The sequence below is a fragment of the Hemicordylus capensis genome, chromosome 3, assembly GCF_027244095.1.
Source record: "Hemicordylus capensis ecotype Gifberg chromosome 3, rHemCap1.1.pri, whole genome shotgun sequence".
Taxonomy (NCBI): domain Eukaryota; kingdom Metazoa; phylum Chordata; class Lepidosauria; order Squamata; family Cordylidae; genus Hemicordylus; species Hemicordylus capensis.
In genome coordinates this window covers 142,304,329-142,320,982 of record NC_069659.1, presented here as the reverse complement: position 1 = coordinate 142,320,982, position 16,654 = coordinate 142,304,329, and the positions used below count along the sequence as shown (strand labels likewise).

The following is a 16,654-nucleotide window of genomic DNA, read 5'->3' as shown; positions in this document are numbered from 1 at the left end:
GAGAATCACCATACATGTGGGGAGAGAATCACAGAGGATGTCAAACACCGACATTTTGAATTTCAGAAGAGGAAACTTCTCCAAAATGAGGAGTATGGTGAAAAGAAAGCTGAGGGGGAAAATCAGGAGAGTCACTTCGCTCCAGAATGCATGGAGTTTACTCAAAACCACAATACTAGAAGACCAGTCAGCTTGTATACCCAAAAGGAGGAAAGGTACCACTAAGTCCAGGAGGATGCCAGCATGGCTAACGGGTACCGTCAAAGAAGCCATAAAAGGGAAGAAGACTTCCTTCTGAAATTGGAAGGCCTGTCCAAATGAAGAGAACAGAAAGGAACACAAACTCTGGCAGAAGAAATGCAAGGTGACAATAAGGGAGGCAAAAAGAGAGTTTGAGAAACATTTAGCCAAAAGTATCAAGGGGAATAACAAAAACTTCTTTAAGTACATCAGAAGCAGGAAACCTGCCAGGCAGGAGGTTGGGGCCATTAGACAATGAGGGAGTGAAAGGGATTATTAAGGAGGATATGGAGGTTGCAGAGAAACTGAATGAGTTCTTTGCGTCTGTCTTCACGGCAGAGGATACTGAGCATATACCTGTTCCTGAACCAGGCTTTTTAGGAATGGATGCCAGAGTGCTGAGTCAGATAGAAGTGACAAGGGATGATGTTCTAAACTGTCTGGAAAAACTGAAAGCTAACAAATCACCAGGGCCGGATGGCATCCATCCAAGAGTCCTCAAAGAACTCAAATGTGAAATTGCCAACCTCCTTGCTAAAATATTTAACTTATCCCTGAAATTGGGCTCTGTACCAGAGGACTGGAGAGTAGCAAATGTAACACCGATTTTCAAGAAGGGATCCAGGGGCGATCCGGGAAATTACAGGCCGGTTAGCCTAACGTCCGTTCCGGGCAAATTGATGGAAAGCATCCTCAAGGATAAAATTGTAAAGCACCTAGAAGAACAGGCCCTGCTGGGAGTGAGCCAGCATGGCTTCCGCAAAGGTAAATCTTGCTTCACCAACCTTTTGGACTTCTTTGAGAGTGTCAACGAGTGTGTGGATCAAGGTGATCCAGTTGACATAGCCTACCTGGACTTCCAAAAAGCTTTTGACAAAGTTCCTCATCAAAGACTCCTGAGGAAACTTAGCGGTCACGGGATAAGGGGACAAGTACATGTGTGGATTGCTAACTGGTTGAAAGACAGGAAACAGAGGGTAGATATAAATGGAGAGTTTTCACAATGGAGGGAAGTAAGAAGTGGGGTCCCCCAGGGATCTGTACTGGGACCGGTGCTTTTTAATTTATTCATAAATGATCTAGAAGCAGGGGTAAGCAGCGATGTGGCTAAATTTGCAGATGATACCAAACTCTTCCGAGTAGTGAAATCTGAAACGGATTGTGAGCAGATCCAAAAGGATCTCTCCAAACTGGGGGAGTGGGCGACAAAATGGCAAATGTGGTTCAATGTTAGCAAGTGTAAAGTGATGCACATTGGGACAAAAAAACCCAACTTCAAGTATACGCTGATGGGATCCGAGCTGTCGGTGACGGACCAGGAGAGGGATCTTGGGGTTGTGGTTGACAGCTCGCTGAAAGTGTCGACTCAATGTGCGGCAGCGGTCAAAAAGGCCAATTCCATGCTAGGGATCATTAGAAAGGGGGTTGAAAATAAAACGGCTAACATTATAATGCCCTTATACAAAACTATGGTGCGACCACACTTGGAGTACTGAGTACATTTCTGGTCACCACATCTTAAAAAGGACATTGTTGAACTGGAGAAGGTACAGAAGAGGGCAACCAAGATGATCAGGGGCCTAGAGCACCTTTCTTGAGGCAAGACTACAACACTTGGGGCTTTTTAGTTTAGAAAAAAGACGTCTGCGGGGAGACATGATAGAGATCTATAAAATCATGCATGGCATGGAGAAAGTGGAGAGAGAGAGATTCTTTTCCCTCTCACACAACACTAGAACCAGGGGTCACTCCATGAAATTGATTGCCAGGAGGTCTAGGACCAACGAACGGAAGTACTTTTTCACACAACGTGTGATCCACTTGTGGAACTCTCTGCCACAGGATGTGGTGACAGCCAACAACCTGGATGGCTTTAAGAGGGGTTTGGATGACTTCATGGGGGAGAGGTCTATCAATGGCTACTAGTCAGAGGGCTGTGGGCCACCTCCAGCCTCAAGGGCGGGGTGCCTCTAAGTACCAGTTGCACGGGAGCAATGGCAGGAGAGAGGGCACGCCCTCAACTCCTGTCTGTGGCTTCCAGCGGCATCTGGTGGGCCACTGTGTGAAACAGGATGCTGGACTAGATGGGCCGTGGGCCTGATCCAGCAGGGCTGTTCTTATGTTCTTATTTGATGCTGAGGAGAGGCCCTCTGTCCTGTAATTGCCCCCACCCCCAAGGTAAGATTTTTTGGGCTTGGGGAAAGGGGAATCATAGGGAGATGTTGGCAGTGGTGGAGGCAGGCCCCAAGGCCTAGTTTGAGTGAGATCCAGCTTGAAGTGGGCTACAGCCAACTTAAACTGGGGACTGGGCTGCCTTATTTGAGGGAGGGAGGATGTTCAGATACTGATGTCAGGATCCCACCCTCCCTCTGTGGCACCACCTGGAAATCTCCACTCCTTGCATCCCTGCTCTCCTCAAGACCCATTACTTGCGGGGCGGGGGGGGGGGGGGTAAGGGGTAAGGAATAGAATCTTCAGAAGGGAGTGAGTGGCAGCCTGCTTCACAGGAATGGAATTGTGGTGGTGATTCCGGGACTCCTTGAACCTGTCAACTTCTAGCACTGCTAGTGTTGAAGAAAGCTGATCATCCTTAACTCTTTCCCTTGGGTTGATGCATCTGCCCATATAATGTCAGGGAGAGGGGAAACTACATGTGAGCACTGTAAGATATCCCCCTTAGAGGATGGGGCCGCTCTGGGAAGAACACCTGCATGCTTGCATGCAGAAGGTTCCAAGTTCCCTCCCTGGCATCTCCAGGTAGGGCTGGGAGATACTCTTGCCTGTAAACTTGGAGAATTCACTGTCATTCTTTGTAGACGGTACTAAGCTAGATGGATCCATGGTCTGACGCAGTGTAAGGCAGCTTCCTAGGTTCCTATTTTACTATGAGGTGCATGCTTTGTGGGGCCTCCCTCCCCCAGGAAAGAGTGGATGCATCCAACAGAGTGGCTCAATTTTTTGAACTTCACTTCCACCCATCTTGTAGCACACAAGAGGGGTCACTGACAAAACAGTTTGGGAATCACTGCTCTACATGCTTCGTTATAATGGTATGTATGGCAAAACCATACTTAGAAAGAAACCTGGCAGCTATAAGTACATTTTTTAAAAGCAAAATGCTGTCATAAATAGTTACCAAAGGTCTCTTTTGTCTACCTTTTTGAATATATTCTTTTCTTTTCTGGTATCTCAAGCACAGTATCTTTTTTTGCTTAGAAATAAATTCAAAGTGTTGCTTTATCAAGCCCATTTGTTGTTATAGTCACTAGTTGATTGCAAATGTACATCAATTCTCTCCCCACCCCCGATCTTTTAAAAGGGCTGATCACCATGGTAACCATATTATAGAAATGATCCTTTTGCTTCGTCTCCTCAAAATACCCTTCAGAAAAAGGTCATTTGGCATTAAGATTTTCTGACTCAAACTTGGAATGTTGGTAGTATTGAGACAATTCATAGCTCCTTACCACACTCTTGCTTTTCTCCCTCCTTCCCATCTTCTTGTATGCTGCCACATATATTTGAGGAAACTATCAAAACAATACAAAATATTGAAACATTAAAGAATTTTAATGCTGGAATGGTGTGCACACGCTGTGAAATAGTACTCAAGCCCCCACCCCACAATGAGACTACTAATGTATTCCCCCAATTTAATTTAAAAAATGACTGGGAAAAGTACTTTAAGCATATGCTTTTGCTCCATGCATGCCAGTGTGCATTGGAAGCAAGGGACCAGAAGGGAGCTGATTCTAAGGCACTAAATTTTGACTGGATCAATTTCAGTTTGTGACTCCTGATGATGTGGACAAGCTGCTTGGAGCGGTGAGGCCTACCACTTGTCCTCTTAATCCTTGTCCAACATGGCTTGTTCTATCTAGCAGGGAGGCTGCTGTAGGCGGCCTGGCAGAAATCATAAATGCTTCTCTGAGGGAGGGCAGGATGCCTCCTTGTCTTAAGGAGGCAGTTATTAAACCTCTTCTAAAGAAGCCTGTGTTGGATCCCTCAGAGTTGAGCAATTATAGGCCAGTTTCCAATCTCCCATGGCTGGGCAAAGTAACTGAGAGGGTGGTGGCCTCTCAGCTCCAGGCGGTCTTGGAGGAAACTGATTATCTAGACCCATTTCAAACTGGTTTTCAGGCGGGCTATGGGGTGGAGACTGCCTTTGTCGGCCTGATGGATGATCTCCAATTGGGAATTGACAGAGGAAGTGTGACTCTGTTGGTCCTCTTGGATCTCTCGGTGGCTTTCGATACTATCGACCATAGTATCCTTCTGGAATGTCTGAGGGGGTTGGGGGTGGGAGGCACTGTTTTACAGTGGTTCCGATCCTACCTCTCGGACAGATTCCAGATGGTGTCGATTGGAGATGGTTGCTCTTCAAAATCTGAGCTTAAGTATGGTGTTCCCCAATGCTTTTTAACATCTACATGAAACCGCTGGGAAAGATCATCAGGGGATTTGGCGCTGGGTGTTACCAGTATGCTGATGACACCCAGATCTACTTCTCCATGTCAACTTCTTCAGGAGTTGGCATATCCTCCCTAGATGCCTGCCTGGAAGCAGTAATGGGCTGGATGAGGGAGAATAAACTGAAGCTGAATCCAGATAAGACAGAGGTACTTATTGTGTGGGGTCGGAACACCAGAGATGATTTTGATCTGTCTGTTCTAGACGGGGTCACACTTCCCCAAAAGGAACAGGTTCGCAGTCTGGGAGTACTTCTGGATCAACATCTCTCCTTGGTTTCTCAGGTTGAGGCAGTGGCCAGGGGTGCTTTCTTTAAGCTCCGGCTGATATGCCAGCTGCGCCCGTTTCTCGAGATCAATGACCTCAAAACAGTGGTACATTTGTTGGTAACCTCCAGAATGGACTTCTGTAATGCGCTCTACGTGGGGCTGCCTTTGTACGTAGTCCAGAAACTTCAGTTGGTCCAGAATGCGGCAACCAGGTTGATCTCTGGGTCATCTCGGAGAGACCACATTACTCCTTTGCTGATGGAGTTACACTGGCTGCCAGTAGGTTTCCGGGCAAGATACAAAGTGCTAGTTATAACTTATAAAGCCCTAAACGGCTTAGGCCCTGGGTATTTAAGAGAGCGTCTTCTTCACTATGAGCCCCACTGGCCGTTGAGGTCACTAGAGGAGGTCCGTCTCCAGTTGCCACCAACTCATTTGGTGGCTACACAGAGACAGGCCTTCTCAGTCGCTGCCCTGAGATTGTGGAATTCGCTCCCTGCTGAGATACGATCCTCCCCATCTCTGGCAATTTTCAGAAAACACCTGAAAACACATCTCTTCCACCAGACTTTCCCAGCTTTTTAAAACTTGTTTTTAAATTGTTCTGATTATTTGTTGTCTTATGATGTTTTTAATTGTTAATCATTGTTTTATGCTTTATAATTTTTGTTTTAATTATTAACTGATTTTAATGGTGTTTTAATGTAAACCGCCCTGAGCCTTTTGGAAGGGCGGTATAAAAGTTTTAATCATCATCATCATCATCATCATCATCATCATCATCATCATCCTCCTCCAGTGAGGCACTACCTTGGCGTGGTTGTGGGGCTTGTGTGCTCTGAGGAAGGTGAGAGCTATGCCAGAGGTCCAACCATACTGGACAGGTCTCACCAGAGGAGCCAGACAAAGAGTGCCTCTCCCATCAACAATATGGTGAGACGTAACTTTAATAAATCTATACTGGATCGGTCGTCGCCCGGGTCAACAAGGACCACGCCAGGTGCTGGAGTCCCTGGACATCTGGTGGCAAGTGGGCAACAGGACTCAGGATCTTCAGTTGAGCAACCAGGGCTGAAGACAGCAAAGTTACTGGAAGAAACATCGCTTAACTGAAAAAAATATATGAAAAATGCCAACAAGGAAATAATGATCTGCTATTACAAGTCTAGTCCAACTAGAAGAGGTTATTTCAAAAGAATGTACCAAATTTGGAAAGAGAAGCATCCAGATACAGAAATCACAGAACAAAGGCTAGCAGACCAGAGAAGATTCATAATAAGAAATAAAGTATTCACAGGAGTTGAGCTGGAAGAACTGCAAAGAGCAACACAGGCTCAAGATATGGAAGAAGAATTACCACCAACTGAAGCAGTTGCTCAGGCGCAGGTGGAGGAGGTCTTGGAAATAGAGGATACCACTGTTGCTGAACTGTTTCAAAATCAAAACCAGGCAACCTCTCCTTTGCCTTCACCTTAAAAACCCAAATGCCGTTTAACAGAAAAGCAACAAGAACTAAAGCAAAAAATAAATGAGCACATGAACCAAACAACCACCAGGGTTCGACTTCCAGCTCTAAAAACAGTTGCCAAAAAACAACCCGCTCAGGTATTAAAAGATGTCAATGCTGCACTTGCAGAAATAACAACCAAGAATTTGCAAGAAACAAACCAACTAATGTACAGTGCAGCAACAATAACAACACAAGAGCTCGGATATAAGATCAATGGACCTGTCAAAAAAGAAAGTAGTACATCACCTAAATGGAAGATTAGATTAGAAAATAAAATCTCCAGGCTTAGATCAGATGCTAGTAAATTGAAAGATATGAAAGACAAGAAGCTGAAGAATAAAAACACCAAACAGTATCTGATCCAAAAATACCACCTAGATTCAAGGAAAATTAGAGAAGTCCTGGAAATAATACAGCAGCAAATAACAGCAGTGTCAAAGAAGATTAGAAGATATGAAGCCAGAACTACACAACACAGGCAGAATCTCCAATTCCAGTCGAATCAGAGACGTTTCTACCAAAGCATAGAAGGAGAAACTGCAAGAAACATGGAAACACAAAATAAAGAAGAAGCAGTGCAATTCTGGGGGAAATTATGGGACAATCCAAAAGATTATAATAAAAAAGCAGGCTGGACAAAAGAGGTCAAAAAATGTAACCAGCAAATGTAAGATCTAATAATAACACCAGAATTCATAAGTGAAAGAGCAAAGAAAATTAAAAATTGGACTGCTCCAGGCGACGATGAACTGCATGGCTTTTGGCTTAAACACCTAACAAGCCTTCATAAACAACTATCAAAACAGTTCAATCACATTTTGCAAGGAGGTGATATTGAACAATGGCTAACAACTGGGAAAACTCATCTCATCATGAAAGACCCAGCAAAAGGTGCAGTTCCAAGTAATTATAGACCGATCACCTGCCTGCCAACCATGTTCAAATTATTAACTGGAATAAGAGCAGATGAAGTGATGCAACACTTATTAACTAACAAACAGCTTCCAGTTGAACAGAAAGGAAATTGCCCGAACACCAGAGGCACAAAAGACCAGCTGCTGATTGACAAAATGATTTTAGAAAACTGCAAGAGAAGAAAAAGAAATCTAAGTGTTGCATGGATTGACTACAAGAAAGTCTTCGATTCATTGCCTCACACATGGATATTAAAATGTTTAGAAACAACTGGTGTCAGCAAAAACATTCAGATATTTATTTAAAAAAGCAATGAGCATGTGGAGTACACAGTTAACAATCAATGGTGAGACACTTGGACAGGTTAGCATTAGAAGAGGCATTTTCCAAGGGGACTCACTATCCCCTCTGTTGTTTGTAATCGCCATGACCCCACTTTCACAAATACTCAACAAAACAGGCCTTGGATACCAAGCATCTAAAACATCAAGTAAAATCAACCATCTGCTGTACATGGACGATCTGAAGTTGTATCTAAAGTCCCAGTCAGAAATCGAATCACTGCTAAACACTGTCCGTATATTCAGTAGAGATATAGCAATGGAGTTTGGACTAGACAAGTGTGCTGCATTAATAATGAACAGAGGGAAAATAAGAAAAACAGAAGAAATAGAACTGCCCAATGGAAGTAACATCAAGAACCTGGAAGAGAAAGAACCTTACAAATACTTCGGCATACTCCAGGCGGATAACATCACACACACTGAAGTTAAAAGAAAAATTGGAAGTGAATACATCAGGAGAGTTAGAAAAATCCTCAAGTCCAAACTCAATGGCGGGAACACCATACAAGCCATAAACACCTGGGCTATACCTGTTATCAGATACACTGCAGGAATAACAGACTGGACCCAGGCAGAGCTAGAGACGCTAGATCGTAAGACCAGGAAAATCATGACCATCAATCATGCTCTGCACCCCCGCAGTGATGTCGATAGGCTATACCTCCCTGGCAGCTCAGGTGGAAGAGGAATGCTGCAAGTCCATCAAATAGTAGAGGAGGAGAAAAGAGGCCTTGCAGAATATATAAAGGACAGTGAAGAAGATGCACTTCATATGGTCAATAATGAGAAACTAATCAACACCAATGAAAGAAAGCAGGCCTACAAGAAAGAACAAGTCAAGAACCGAGCAGAAAAATGGAAAAAGAAGCCACTGCATGGTCAATATTTGCACAATATAAGTGGAAAATCAGACATCACCAAGACCTGGCAATGGCTTAAGAATGGCAACTTGAAGAAAGAAACAGAGGGTTTAATACTGGCTGCACAAGAACAGGCACTAAGAACAAATGCAATAAGAGCAAAAGTAGAAAAATCCACCACAAACAGCAAGTGCCGCCTTTGTAAAGAAGCAGATGAAACCGTGGACCACCTAATCAGCTGTTGTGAAAAGATCGCACAGACTGACTACAAACAAAGGCATGACAAAGTAGCAGGGATGATACACGGGAACATCTGCAAAAAAATACAAGCTACCTGTAGCCAAACATTGGTGGGACCATAAAATTGAAAAAGTTGAAGAAAATGAAGATGTAAAAATATTATGGGACTTCCGACTACAAACAGACAAACATCTGCCACACAATACACCAGATATAACTGTAGTTGAGAAGAAAGAAAAACAAGTCAAAATAATCGACATAGCAATACCAGGGGATAGCAGAATAGAAGAAAAAGAAATAGAAAAAATCACCAAATACAAAGATCTACAAATTGAAATTGAAAGGCTGTGGCAGAAAAAGACCCAAATAATCCCAGTGGTAATTGGCGCCCTGGGTGCAGTTCCAAAAGACCCTGAAGAGCACCTCAACACCATAGGGGCCACAGAAATCACCATCAGCCAGTTACAAAAAGCAGCTTTACTGGGAACAGCCTATATTCTGCGACGATATCTATAACAATTGACAATAAAATTCTGGCATCCCAGGTCCTTGGGAAGGACTCGATGTCTGGATAAAACAAACCAGTCAATAACACCTGTCTGACTGTGTAAACAAGAAATAATATTAATAAATAGCCTTTATTTTAAATACTGTAATGGAAATTCCAAGTAAAAGGTTTATAAGAGAGAAAAGTATTGAAGGAGTATGGACTGACAAAACAAAAACCAGTTCCGATTGTAATAATAGAAACACAGGGAGTGAAATATCAAAATTGTTCCCGTTCTTGCTCATGCCACTTGTAATCTAGTTGGTGCTTTAGTGGTACTTTTCATCATACACATTGCCTGCACAGGATACTAGTATTTGTACTATTGTCCTGTCTTGTTCTTCATCTAAACCAAAGGGCCAAACTCTTTTTTGGATCTTTTTTGAATGCTTCTCTCACACATTTTGTAACGAATAATAGGCTGTTTGGGAGGTGAGGTGGGGAGTGTTAATTCACGTTGATCGTGTGTGTGCCATTGATAGCACGGCCTTTTGCCAATGACATTCTGACATCGCTCTTTCTCTTTATTGAGAGGCAGAGTGGAGCAAAAGACTAAGAGGATGTTTATTTAATTGGAAAGCCCACTGAGATCTAAGGCAGCTGAGGCAAAGGATGCACCCTTTCTTTGCACAATGGCACTGGCTGAAGGGTGTATATAAGGTGGCCTTATTAAAGTGACAAGGCAATTTAATTCTTTTGTGCACAATGATTCTACTTCATTGATTTACAATAGGAAGGATATAATTTTGCTAGTGTTGGCAAAAAGCTCAAATGTCAGGCTTTTCAAATTGCCATACTTGCCTTGTTCGGTATGAATAATGAATAAGTCACCTTTTGTCTACTGTTAAATATTCTTGAGTAAATACAAAGAACATCGGAGACATAAATGATTGCCCGATTTTATGTTTAAAATAAAGATCAACATTGTGATAAATGGTTGAAAATGTTCCAGGTGAAGTAATATGACTCTGCTGATAATTACGTTATCAATAATGAAACCGCCCAGGCAGTAAGATAGACCTGGAATATCCAAGAGGTCAAACTTCTCTGGAGAGGTGAGAACAGATTCACAAGTTACACAGAACTGGAAAATCTCGAACACTGAACATTCTGTGCAGCCTTTGAGATGCATACATACTTGTGTCTTGGACTCTCACTGCTGTAAGTTCTGTACCAAATTTTGCAAAATAGGATCATTTCAGCAAACTGTAGTTGGATCTAGTATTGTATATTCAATGTGAGAATCTGTAATCCAGAATAATGAATACATTTTGAAAGGATATAGGAAAAGCATTCCAGATTTACTGATTTCTGAACTGACGTAAGAAAAGCATGTCACCAAATTCACATCCATACAGATTTCTTATTCCATGTCTCAGCAGGACATAACAAGGTAACAATAGAGAGAGAGAAAACTATTCAAATGGATAGCATCCTTTAATTTGCATTTTCTCTTTCATTGAAAGAATACCATCCCGTGCAGCCTTAACACATGGAGATTGATGTAAAGCAGGCTTTTTACACTTCCACCACATTACTTCCTGATCAGCTGGAACATCCAGCTAAACCCTGCTGTTTTGTGCTATATTAGTCCAAGAATGTGCAGAATAGATGCCCCCCTCTTGCCATCTTAGAACATGGACGTGGTCAAGTTAAAGGATGATTAAAGGGTACACATTCTGCTTAGCTGGAATGTGAGAGCTTATATTTTCTGGTTGTGCCATTTAAGAATAGCCAGAGCAAAGATCATTCATTTGATGTCAAAAATGGTTTTCAGTAGTCGACTACTGAGCTGCAATCTTAATATTTAATACTTTAAATCCATTCTGTTAGTTCTGTAAAACCTATCATCAGTAAATGAATGACACAAGAATAAGATCTTGCTGCATGCTGTTCTTATCTAATAATTCTGATTACATTAATTTCTACCTTGATACTGAGGGTGTTTCTTTTCCACTGTATGGACACAACTTACATTACATATATTTGTAAGAAAGTAGGGTGTTTTTTTAATAGATAGCCTTTTGAAGGTAAGTTTTAATCAACACAGAACAATTTAATTGAGATAAATAGCTTGGGAGTTGACCAGAGTATACCTAGATAAAGTAACATAGGTATGGGGCTGGATGGTGATTTACAGAGTTTTGAACAATCAAGTTGAAGGAATTTGGAGTGCTCATGAAATGTGCTTAATAAAGCAGAGGGCTGAAAAATTGTGCTGGGTGAATGGGATGACTTCATGAGCTGGAGTAATATAAATGGAATGAAATCCAACCATTATTGTAACAAGTCATATATTTAAAGATAAGCAATAAGTTTTTGTGTGACTAGAACTGGAAATGACCAAAGAGATAAGAGAATGAATATGAGTTGCCAATAGCGCACTGTTCACACATTCAGATGAATATGGGAGAGGGGGATTGTGAGATCTATTGACCTAAGTATGTATAGGCTGTTCACGTGTAGGCTGTTTCTATATGATTGGGAATCCTGTAAAAGGAAGAATCTCTAATAATGTGTACAGAGTACGTACATGTAAGTACCTGTACATGTAAGTGTGTGTGCACAAGTTCTGCTCAGACGACCTTCTGTTGCATGTGTGGAAGTTAGGATCAGCAGGCACAATCCTGTAAAGATAGCTAATATGATGGAGCTATAAAGATGGTAAATTCCATTCTTGGACTGATTATCAAATCAACCCCATTGGCCATTTGTAGGATGACTGTGATGTGCAGGGGCCAGTTTGAGACACTTCAATGGGGTGATGGGGAGGAGGGGCTGCAGGGCAAACTCGGCATTGGCATGAGCCTGTTGTTCAATGGGGGAAACATGGCAATGGCTTCTCTTTTCTGCCACCACTGCAAACATTTGTTCTCCAGTAAGATGGGAAGGTATAGTTCAGGGCTATGCCCCACCTCCTCAGCAACCTGCTGTTGCCATTGGTGTCCATGGTTACTAACCCATGTTCAGGATGAGATAACAGAACTAAACAAACTCATCTGGTTCAGATAACCTTGTCATAATGGAGAAGTCTTCGAAAAATATCTTATTCAGTTTTCCACACAAAATGATTACAAGTCACCTGGGAGTTATTTGCACATGGCTTCATGCTGTGGGTTAAATGTTGATTGAAGCCACTTCGAAATAGACTTGCGGCACTGAGGGAAGCATCCCCTCCTCTCTGTTATGAGGTTTAATTTTGGCAAGTTCATGATTGCGTGCCTCCATGTTTTCCTTCTAGCCAATGGTTGTGGGAGAGATTACTGAAGAGCTATATCTGCATTTCTAAAGAGAGTATCCCTCCTATCATGCTAATGATTCTATGTCAGAGCCTCTCCCTATTTGTTCTGGTGTTTTAAGAAAAAGTAGCTTAAAACCAGCATTTTAAAAACCCGGAAATACATCGAGATAAGCTAGAATTCGCAAGACAAAGACCGATTTGTGTGTGGAGTGGGTCCAAGAATCTCGAGGGGACTTCAGGGTATGTTTGACTGGAGTGTGAACACACACTCTCTCTTCTGAAGGAGATTCAGGGTACAAGCCCTGTCTATAAAGCCTCCTGATGTGGTTTTGTTGTTATTGCTGTTGAATTCTGTTCATATGCAGCTGAAATCAAGGCTCAAAATTCCTATTTGGCCATGCCCCCACAAACAGCAGCAATCATATTGGCTGTGCTGTGACATCACAGCTGCTGTCTTTCTTTGAGGCACGGTCACAATGAGTATGGAGTATGAAGTTTCCTGTAATAATCCAACCCAAAACAAATATGATTTTGAAAAACCCAGAAGGTACAAGTGGTGTATATGCAAAAGCACAACAAAATGCATACTGTAAAAAATGTGTGTGCATGTACCTGCAGAAAAGAAGCAACAGAAAGCTTGGGTAGATGCTGTGAAAAAAGAAAAGTTGATCAGTGATAAATCCCTATTGCTCATGTATCAGGACCATTTCAATATTCAGGGGCAACTCCAGCAGAAAATTAGAGGGGGTCAAACAGGAATTTGTTTTTCATAAAGGATTTTTTTTTACATATAAAAATATTGGGGCTTGGATTTTATTTCTCTTGCAAATGCACTATACCAGGGATGTCAAACTCAGATGTGGGAGAGAGCCGGATTGGATTCCGATGCACCACTGGGAATCCACAAATAGCCTTGCACCACCTTTTGTTGCCTCACACTCTCCTCCTCCTCCTCCTCCTCCTCCCCACCTCTCTCTTTCATATGTTCCTTTTCTCCCCACTTGCCCTGCCACTTAAATTAGCTGAATTCACTACTTTTTACACCTAAATATACTCAGGGAAATATTTATTTTAAAAAATTCTTATTATTATTAGAAGAAATTCTAATCTGCCGATCTCAGATTTTTCATTGACAATCCTGCCACTCTCCCCGCTTCTCTCCCTTGCAGAGGTATTGCTAGGTACTTAAAAGATCCAGGGCTGGGGCCCACAGCCTCCCCAAATTTTGATAATTAAACCCTTTAATCTCTTTTTTAATTGTTAAATTTATGTACCACCTTTCATTAAAACAATCCCAAGGCAGTTCACACAAAAATTAAAACAAGACTATAAAAATTACACAATTAAAATATTAAGCTAAAATATAAAAACATATATATGATTTAAAATATTTAAAAGACAAGCATAATATAACCATACAGAATACAAAGAAGCAGCAGTAGAGACAATTATATAAAAAGCCTGGGTAAAAAGTCACGATTTCACATGCTTTCTAAAAACTGTGATAGAGACCAAAGAGCGAATAGCCACCAGGAGAGCATTCCAGAAATCTGTCATTTTCTCTTAAAGGTATCCAACACACTCCTCCCCACAAGTTTGCTTCACCGCTAAAAATGAATCTCCTTTTTTTCCTGTATCAGATTTCTCCTGCAATCATTACACACACAGTTGAGAACCAATGTGGTGTAGTGATTAGTGTGTTAAAACTAGGATTGGGGGATTTGTGTTCCCCATTCAGTCATGAAACTCACTGTGGGACATTAGGTGAGATGCGCTCTCTCTCCCTCCCTCTCCCTCCTCCAAACCTTCCTCACAGGATTGTTGTGAGGATAAAAGTGGGGAGAAAGAATATGTACACTACCATGAACTTTTCGGAGGAAGAGCAGGATGTGTATCATAATACAATATCTGTATATGTTGACTTTTAGCCACATGCCTCCAATCCTAAGCATGTAAACTCAGCAGCAAAATCAAATAGTACTTTTTACACCCATCACAGCAGCAAGAAGCCCCGTTTGATCTCTTACAGGACAGCAGAATGTCAAGGGAGTGTTAAAAATGAATTAACTTTGTTGCTAAAACAGCATATACATATTTTTAATAAGGGGGGGACCCCCACACACTGTCCAGATTAGAGCTATAAGGGGCGTATTTAGGGTGGGGCAGGCAGGGCACGTGCCCCGGGTGCCACTTGAAGGGGGGGCACCATTTTTAAAATAAAAAAAAATTAAAAATGGCCACTGGAAAAAAATGGCCACCGCACATGCTCAAATGGTCCCTGTGAGGCCCAGAGGCCAGCAGTGGGAGGGGGAACCTTTGCAGAACACCCCCCCCAGCCTTTAGGAAGCCCCCCAAAGGGCTACAGGTAAAAACATTTATATATATATATATATATATATATATATATATATATATATATATATATGTCACTGCACACATATTCAGTTTGGCACTATGTACAGAAAATCAGGGCTTGTGAATACTGAGCTGAAGCTTATGAGCTAGGATTGTATTCATTTGCTCTTACTTTGCTTCTTGTGATAAGTGAGTTAAATGTGATGTCTTAATAATATGGCTATTAATGGTGAGTTTGTCTTTGAATCAGTGTGAAATCCTTAGTATTAAGTATTAAGTATACTTAAATATTAAGTATTATTAATCCTTAGTATTAATCCTTAGTATTAATACTAAGCAAGGGAGTTTCTTGCTCTCTTTCTCTCATTTTAACTGTCTTTCTGAAATACTAGAATACTATCCAACCTGCACAGAGCATCTGTGCGCTCTTTGGGGCCAGCTGTCCCCCACTCCTGTCCCACTCTCTCTTGCCCCCCTCCCTCCTGCCCCTCCCCCTCTCTTTCCCCCTCCCCTCCCTCTGACCCACTCTCTTTTCCCCTCTCCCCCTTCCCCACATTCACCACAGGCTGTCCCATTCAATCCCCCACCCCCTTTCTGTCTCGCCGGCTCTCCTCCTCTCCCCTCACCTGACTGTCCCATCGCTGCCTCCTGCTCCCAGTGGCCAGGCCAGGCCAGGCCACCGCTGCCTCCTCCTTACCCGAAACGGGCCAGGTTGTCCTGCCACCAGCACCTCCCAGAGTCCAGCCAAGGCTGCCGCCGCCGCCACCTCCCAGCGGCCAGCCGAGGCCACTGCCACCTCCTAACCCAGGACCACCACCACCTCCTCTGGCCGTTTTGCGGCCCGCTGCCACTGTTGCCGCCACCTCCGTTTTTAATTTCTCTTCAAGTTTGCCCAAGGCTGGAACTCTAGCAATGTGTGCGAGAGTTCCACCACCAAATCCAGGAGGACAGGCATGCCGGCTAAGAGAATTAAATATATAGATATTCCAAGCAGTGACACAGTTTACTCTGTATATCCTTTAATTATATCAGAGTATCTGGGAAAAGTCAAATTCTCCATTTATTTTTAAAACTTATGTAATAGTGATGCTACAATGCATAGCAGAGCATTAGACAGGCACTTCTGATTAGTTTTCCAAGTACACCTCCACATAGTATTTGGGTATTTCATGAGCCCCAGCATAATGAAATTTGTAGTTTTCCAGCATTTTTTGGTCTGGCTACGTCCACTGCTAAATAGTTTTTGAAATATTGAAAGATTAACGAGCTTGACTTGTGTTTTTGAGCTGATATTATGGTAAAGTTATCTGAAAGATGGGTGTCAGAAGTTTGGACAGTGCTTGCCCAAGGCGCTATTTTCCCTAGATACGCCTCTGGCTATAAGTAGTTTAGTATCTTCAGAAACAAGAGGCAGGAACAATAACAACAACAAAGATCCATTTTGTCAGAGCATCCCGCCCATCTATCTATCTATAATATGCCAAGGTCATATGTGGCAAGCCCCACCCACACAGTGCTTTACCAGTTGGAGGTAACAGAGCAGAAGCACCGTGGTGACAGGGCAGTAAGATTCCATACGCAGATAGGGAAGAGAAGCGGGTAGGGATGAGCGAGTTAGCAAGTGGTGGGGAAGGGGAGGGGGAGTGAGTGGGGAGGGGTGGGC

At 42.5% G+C, this 16,654-nt stretch overlaps 1 long non-coding RNA gene across 1 annotated transcript in view; it reads right to left on the bottom strand.

Annotated features, from left to right (window-relative positions):
- The window catches only part of LOC128352402 (uncharacterized), a 57,791-nt gene that overhangs the window by 21,875 nt on the left and 19,262 nt on the right, over positions 1-16,654 (bottom strand). The window contains exon 2 of the long non-coding RNA XR_008320381.1: positions 3,708-3,770. This is a non-coding gene — a long non-coding RNA (uncharacterized LOC128352402). The remainder of the gene's footprint in view (positions 1-3,707; positions 3,771-16,654) is intronic.